An 8,425-nucleotide genomic window follows, 5' to 3' on the forward strand; every position below is an offset into this window, starting at 1 on the left:
ACTAGCTACTGGCCACTATGGATTTGCAATAAAAGGAGATGACCCAGCAATCTGCACAGCCCACATAGTGCACCACATTGTCTCACTGGGACTCACGAATTATGGACGCAGCAGAGCTAAAGTGGAGTGTAAATACCTTAATGTCTTCCTTGCTTATGTCATTCCTGAGCATTAGCTCTCCATCTGTAGAATATTGTCTGAGCTGCTACAGACATGTCTATTCAAATGTGTCTTCGTATTCAGCTGACTGTGCCTTTTTGACATGTCCCGTCAAATAGCCAATAATGATGTATTTCTTTTTGGCATTCCTAAAACTGCTTCCCATGTCTCTCAATTACTTGCCCCCAGCAAAATGGCTGCAGTTATTAGCTTGTGCTTCACTGTGTCATTTGTGTTATTCTATTTCGATGTGAAGTATGACTTCCTGCCACTTATTTGCTGATGGCAACTAGCTGCCTTTCCTTCCCTCCTGAGGTTTTGTTTCCCCTCCAATACATACTAGATTTTTTTGCTGGCCAGAAGAAAAATAATTATTCTTCACTGTCAGTAAATTCCTCAGTTTTTGTTCTGTTTAGGTTCTGTTCACATCCAGCATACAGGTATTATACTTACTTAGTAACAAATAAACTTCTGGAGTGTAATTAAGAGGTATTTTCAAAGCACCAAATCCAAACAGTACAATATGCTGTCTGACATGGTTAAAAAAAGACAGCCGTAGAAAAAATTACTTGGAACTTATGATTATAATTTTTTGGTTGTTGCTGTTGATCACCTTGGATTGTAGTCTTTGACTCCAAAATACAGCTCATGTTAACATATGCACAGTAATGCTACAAACTGCCTTGGTGGAGGTATTTAGTTTGGTTTCGTGAAAAAGAATGAGTGTTTAATTTAATCTGCTTAGAATAAGCCAAAAATAAAGCCCACTGAAAATCATTCCTGTCTGTGTTATTTCCATTTGTCAGAAGAAAATATCAATCTTGTAGATTTTTAAAATTCAATCTCCATTAAACACTCATTTCAGAAAAAGTCTTCTGTCCATTTCTGGGCATCACATGCAGCTATCCTGGAGTTTCTGATTTAAATGGTGGGAGATTGTAAACGCCTAACAATGAACTGAAAACAAATAAAATCCAAACAATGAAAAAAAAAACAAAAAACCCAAGAAACAAACAGAACAAACAGCTGAAGTTAGGATGAAAGGCAGACAAAGCATGGAGGCAACAAAAGCATGTCTATCGCACATAATCCCATGTTCTGACCTACTTCATTATTCCCTTTACTGTTTTCTGTACATTGCATTTCCAGACTGTGCAACTGGATGATTGTTTGTTGACTGTAGCTATTACAAGTGGTACTTCAGCACTCCAGTATTTTCTGATTTGTTTAAATGACAAAGTGTGCCCAGGCCTCTCAGTGTTCAGCTTTGACTCCCTGCTGTGCACTCATCCTTCCCCTCCATACTCTACTTGGCAAAGTGGCAGCTCTGATCCTTCAAATGAGTCTGACAGGATGAATCTGGATGCGGTGAACCAAGTCTGTAGGTGAACAGCCAGAGCAGATATAAAACCAGCACAAAGATCATGCTAAACATGTAGGTTTGCATTAAACAGTGCCAGGGATTATTACTGGGAAAATGATAAATTCTGTGTTGCAGGACACTGTTCACATGATCAGGCTGGTGCCTGGCCCTATGAGGCAGGGTTCTCCCAGGCCCCTTGCAAGGACATTAACAGGGATGAACTCCTTGAGGATAACTCCTAGCAGGCAGTGTGTGCCCCACCATGCTGTTTTATAGCCTGTTTACACAGGCAGGGTAGATCATGCCTCTTGGTCTCTTTACCAGTGAACAAACCATAATACTTTTAATACCCTAATCTAGATGTATCTTTACAGACCTAGCATCCCCTAAGGTACAACAGAGGTATCTACCCTAGATTCACTTCTATCTAATATATCACTGTATTAAGATCTGGACACATGAAAAAACACATTTGTGATCCATTTCTGACCAAAAGAGCCTTTTAGTTCAGTGGAACAGCAGCCAGCAGTTTCATTTTGTGCCATATGCTCTTATATTTGTATATACTGGATTAGATGTGTAAAGTATTAACTCCACATGATGTTGTCAAGGAAGAATTGCTCAGCATTCATTTGATATTATGCATGACATCAGATTTAAAAGGCTTAGGATGAGAAGTGTGAGAGAAAGTGGTATAAACAGATTAATAGAGAATGGTTTAGACCAATTTGTATGGTGCATCATCTAAATGGATGTTTGTTTAGTTATTATTTATACTGTTGTTTATTTGCTACAATATTCTTCTCACATTTTTGCTTTGGTAGCAAAAAAAATCAGCCTCTGTCTGGATTATATTTCAGAGTAGATAGTAGTAAAAATGATCAGAGTACATTTCTTTATTACTATGACTACTTTTAGAGGGACTGCACAGCTTGACATGATTTGGGAAGAAGACTTTCACAAGAAAGCTTGTAGAAGAATGAGAGACCTGTCACTTAGGGAGAGTGGCTATTAACCTGAAAACAGAGGCAGGAGGAAAGCACCATTGGACTGTCTGTCACAGCTTTTTAATGCCCACTTTTTCTCACAGTAGCACAAATTCATTCCACTTAAAATTTGCTCCTAAAATCAGCGTTACATTCTTCAGCCTAACATGAAAGCAACACAGAAATAGTTGCAAGCTTTACAAAACAACACAAATTACTTTTCATAACGTTAATCAACTGTCCTACATTTTACTGGGGAAAAGTAATCAGCATAGACAATAATCATTAAAAAAAAGAAAACAAAACTCTCTCCATCAGGTTCAATATTGTTAAAAAAGCAAAGAAATGAAAAAAGAAAACCAAATAGAGTGTTCAACTGTTCATAACCAAGACAGCTGGGTAAAACAAGCAATTTGAATACATTCTGGAGGCAGCAAATGTACCTCTAAATTGCCTGCGTCTGAGGGTTCACATGTATGTGTAATTCACATAGAAATCAATGTAAAGCTCTAGCTATATTTTCTGTTGCTCAGCAGCTAAGAGAACCTCAGCATGAGTCCCACAGAAGACAAAGAGAGGTGATACTTTTAACTTGGCATCCATAATTTAACACAAACTGTAAAAAAAATTTGATGTATTTTAAAAAGTTTTATATTTGTTCCAACAACATCTGAAAAAAAAAAAAAAAAAAAAAAAAAAAAAAAAAAAAAAAAAAAAAGTTGTAGATTTCAGTTCAAATTCAGTCCTGCAAAGTGCTAAGAAAGAAATCCTGGTGTCACCTCAGCTTGAAAAACCATAATCTAAAGGAAACCTCACATGCACCATACTTAACTTACTTATTCTAGGATAAGGATATATACCTCTTCAGAAGTAAATGCAGCAAAAATTGTCTTCATTTTTAGCACAAGGAACAAGCACACACTGTGGAAAAAAAATTCACCCTCCTTATCTGTATGTGGGGGATTTGCAGACCTTCAAGCATTTCTGTTATGGTGGCAAAGGATTGGTTTTGGTAAGTGATTTTGAACAAGCTCCTCTCAATGAAGCCAGCTGAAGCTAATTGCAAACCATAGTAAATTAAGAGAATCAGATGGTAAAGTGGGGAGAAATTAATAAACTTTAAAGCTACAATGGAAAGTTTGCCCATTTCATTAAGTTGCTATCTATAATGCTGCAAGGCATAGAAAAATCTGGTTTTCTCTTGGTGAATTATTTTAGCTGTCCTAGGCAAAGCCCCTCCTTAATTAAACAGGTGATATACATGTAACCTTTGATATCAGGGCATCTGCCCGCAAGGATTACTCCTGTTTCTAGAAGATACACTGCTAATTAAACAGAACTTCAAGGCTGGGCATTAAATAAAGCAAGAAGTAGAAGCTCCCTGGATAGTTCTGTTGCAAACAGCTTTCAAAGCAGCCAGAGAATGTACCATTTTGGTACAGAGTACCAATGACAAGAGGGACAGGAAATGAGCTTCCCAGTTTTAACAGCAAAAGGATTTATACTGTCCACCACTAGCACTTACTGCCCCTGCAGCTTTGATGAGACTTGGAGGTGGTTACGTGAGACAGTCTCACTGTGAGGTGAGGGAACTGCTGGGGAGCTGGAGCTGCTGTGGGGTGAGAGCACAACTGGCAAGAAACACCTCCAGCCCTTTCCAAGAGCTCTTTGGCAGAGTGGGAGGATGTTTTTCAGAGGGTTCATCAGCATCATAACCCAGAGGTTTGGACTTCAACAAACATAAGCGTCTTAGTCTGAGTGGACTCAGCTGTCATGAAAAATGTGCAAGAAAATCCCACATATGTAAGGTGGTGAAACAGTGGGTTTTTCTGTGCCTGGTTGATCTTAAATAAATGAATAATGTTTGTGTTGCATGGTTTGGCTGATGTTGCTAATGGCTGTCAGCAGGTTGTTACATTGCAAAAACAGTCCTTGTGGCTCTAAAGCAGGGTCCAAGTGACAGAGGTAACAGTAAGCAGTTATTGCAGAAACCTAGTTATGCTTGGCTCAGGGCTGCTCACTGCTTCAGCCCCTAGCACTGCATGGATTGGAAAAGCATGGCTATGCCCTAAACTCACTTTAGCCCACATTTCCTTCAATCTCACACACACATGCCAAGGAATCTAGTTAGTGCTTCTCCAAATATGTAGGAATGCATTTCCCACACCCAAGCACAGGTTTCTATAAAAGGGACAAAGTTTCAGCTTACCTTAAGCATATAAGGAAACCAAACGAGAAAGTTTTGTGCTATTTTCATCAGAATTGGCTCAGTGCCAGCACAGGAGCAGCAACTGGGCTTTGAAAGTGTACCTCAAAGCCTGTTGCCAATTTCATTGGGCAAAGGTGCCAAAAAGCCCACCTAGACCATCTAGTACTAAAGGGACTGCAAGAAAGAACTCATTGGCTGTTTTGGACTGCCTTACCAGTGTCAGAGGGCTCTCTACACTGTGTTTGACTTACATTTCTTTGTTTGTTTATGTTTATTATTTTCCTCTTTTATTAAAACCTTTTATTTTACAAAGCATGTCCAGAGTTTTCTCGCTATTATTCGAAGCTGTTCTGCGAAGGGCTGGACACCCTCAGAGACTTGCTAAATCTTCATGTGTCTCATTCTACTCTGGACACGTGCCAAGATTTTATCCCTAATACTGAAATTGTGTTGGGATCTGATTAACCTGCTCCTGGTGGATTCAAAACAGGCCCAGCATCTGTGACTTGCACAGTCAAGAAGAAGGCAGGAGGTATCTTTCATGTTTGAGAGAGACTGCGTGTTTATCTGAAGAAGCTGGTATTTCTGAGCTTAAAAATAAAATATGATGCCATGAAAAACGTAGTTGTTAGATTTTCTGTCACTCCATGAATGCAGGAAACACTGTCAGCTCATTTACACCTTTGTAGCAAGTAATGAAAGCCTTTTGTGAATGAAAAAGAAAGAAAAACCTAGAAGAGCTAAGCCAAGAGGACAGTCATTACTCCTCTTGTCAGTTGCTGTATCTCAGTAAACTTTATAAGTAATTCGTGATAGTCCTTTTTGGTTTTCTTACTCCACAGCATAGTGGGACTGTCCATTGAGACTGTGATTCCTTGTTGGGCTTTACAAAGAGTCAATGGTTGACCAAAAAGAGACAAAAGAGGTCTGTGAATCTGTTGAACTGAGGGGCTATTACATTTTTAGCTAAAATTGAGAGAAGGAAAACGTCATCTTGAACAAAAGGAGCATACTCAACCCATATGTCAAAGCTTAATAAATCCTGTCTTTAATTTTGGGATTGTGAATGGATCAATTAAATGGATGTTACATTCCTGAATGAACCCTTGTAGTTTTTATCCATTTGTAGCATAAAAGCATTTTCCTGAGTGGTAACCAGGGGCTCAGAAACAAAGGACTCTTGAGCCCACTTTCATTTCCTTTCCCCAAAGAGCTCAAGTCTGAAATAGTCTTCCGATTAAACCAGAAATTAAGACTCAACATTTAAGCAAAGTAATGAACGAAGCCTCTCCACAACAGTGGCGCTTCTTGCTAAATGATAAAATATGTAGACAAAAGCCTTTCATTTGGAGTATTCCATGAGCATATTTCTGAGAGATAAGAGCACTTCAGAAGCAGAGAAATTTTTTCTTTCCTTCCTTTCACAAGAAATAATTATTCTACAGAACGTAGAAACTGGCAAGCAACACAATTCACCTTCCCACTCTGGGGAAGGCGATGGGCTCTCCTCAGAGCCAGGAAAGCAGGTGAAGCCAAAAGCTGACATGGTGCCTGCAGCTCTGACTTACCTGTGCAGAGTTACACCGTAAACTGAGCACTCACACAGCACAGGTGAGCAGCCCAGGACAGTGTGACTTCACCTCTGCATGGCCAAGACCAAGAGTGGGCTTCACCCGGCGCAACACTGCCCAGAGGTGAAATATGTTTAATGGAAACAGCCGGGAAGAAGAAAGGAAAAGCAGAGGGCATCATGACAAGGGTCTTCTGAGACACCTGGCGCCATGAGCCGTGAGCTGGGTGTGCTCTGCCCCAGCTGCTGCCCCTCACTCAGCGGGTGTGCACCGCAGGTCAGGGAGCCACACTTTTCTGATATTAACCAGGGATGCGGCAGTCCCCAAAGAAATACGTCATTAAAGACAGCAACCGTGCTCCTGGCGCCACTGCAGTTTCTTCCTGCTCTCCACAACTGATAACACCTATCAAAGGCAGAGATTTCAATTCCTGCTAGTTTTTGACCCTCCAGATTCCACTCTCCTCCCAGAGATTCACAAAATACCAGCTACCTCCTCCTCATCTCAGAGCTAAAGTTAGTTCAGCAGTGAATGCAGCTCACTGCAGTGACAAACAGGAAAAGTTAGCTTTAATTTTGCTGTGTGACTACCTGATTGCCTGTGTGATGTCATTAACAACCCCTGGGATCTGTAGCTCCAAAAAATCACCAAGAGAATAAAAATTTTCTGCACTTCCCATAAGAGACAGGCTGATCAGGACATGATGGAAGAAAAATTATTCACAACTTGCATTTACACAGGGCTCTTCCTTAGTGTCCAGACACCAGAAAAGGTGGGTTCATTTTTATCCCTCCTTTTTCAGATGTGGGAAGACTACAACATTGAGAGAGCAAATAACTGCACTGAGGTCAGACACCTGTGGAGCAGGATACAGCAGCTGGGGCTCATTTACACCATCCTCTGCCACCAACACACAGTGACTCAGCAGTGAGGCCAGTTCCAGAAATCAGTTCCAAATCTGGTGCTTTAAAGTCACAGAAACTGATGACAGATGCCTGTGTATCTCATGAATAAGCTTGTTTATTCATGCTCCCTTCATGACCATGTCCCTCACCTGCAGGATGTGGTGCAGAGAGATTGTCAGGTTTCTCACATTCACCTGGCACTCAGTTATTTGACTCCTGCACCATGCAGAGTTCCATTTACAAAAGGAGGTTTTTAAGGCATCTCCAAATCAAAATCACATTAATCAAATCTGTGGGTGAAGTAGCCAACAAGTACAGTCATAATGCAACAGGGACAATAAGATTTTATCTTGGTTCTAGAGAACCAAATAAGCATTCACACAGTCTCTCTGCCTGACTCCAGCTTGCCTATTGTCTTTGAACCTGCTCAACACCACCAAACATACACAGAAGAGAAGACAACTGAGATATAAGGCCTTCACAATTGCTGCAAAAATTGATAGTCATGTAAAAGAGACATGTCAAAATTACTTCCATTGCAGGAAAATCCACCTTTTATGGGCCACAGAAGACCCCACATAGAAATGGTCCAGTTGCAAAATATCTAATCTAAAGGATTTACTGATTTATCTGACAGCATAATTGCTGTTAAAAAAAGGGAAAAGAGAAAGTTCCTGACAGTGTAATAAAAGTTTTAAAGGAAGGAAAATTAGGGGTGCCTAGATTTCCAGACACAGCATCCCTCTAAGAAATAAATCCCAAATTAGTCAGTGCCATAAATAATCCCGTAAGAGCCCATGCTTCTGAGATTGTGGGCGCAATTATTTTTGTCATGAGATTTAGAAGAGATTAAGCAGAGAGGGGCAGAGCATGCTGATTAAGGAAAAAGTGGTTTGCTCAGCAGATGTCTTGTCAAAACCACATCCTTTAATCTGAAGTACAAACACACTAAGACCAGCATTGCAATGATCTGTTTTAGCTATTAGAGCATAGAGTATTCTGGGGCATAGCAGCAGGGAATATGGAAGAAGTACGGTCATTAGGGTGCAGAGGAACTATACGGTAAATGTCTTTCTGTGAAAGGATAAATGTGTTTGTCTAGGCAGTTTCACATCAGGAGGAACTTGGGCACAGCCCTCCCTTGCTTTTAACACTCAAGCAGTGTTGTGGTGTCCTGAAGATGTGCCAGGGATGGACTCATCTCTTTTCTAGACTGCTTTCAGGAAAAGGAT

The sequence above is a fragment of the Hirundo rustica genome, chromosome 1 (genome assembly GCF_015227805.2).
Source record: "Hirundo rustica isolate bHirRus1 chromosome 1, bHirRus1.pri.v3, whole genome shotgun sequence".
NCBI lineage: Eukaryota > Metazoa > Chordata > Aves > Passeriformes > Hirundinidae > Hirundo > Hirundo rustica.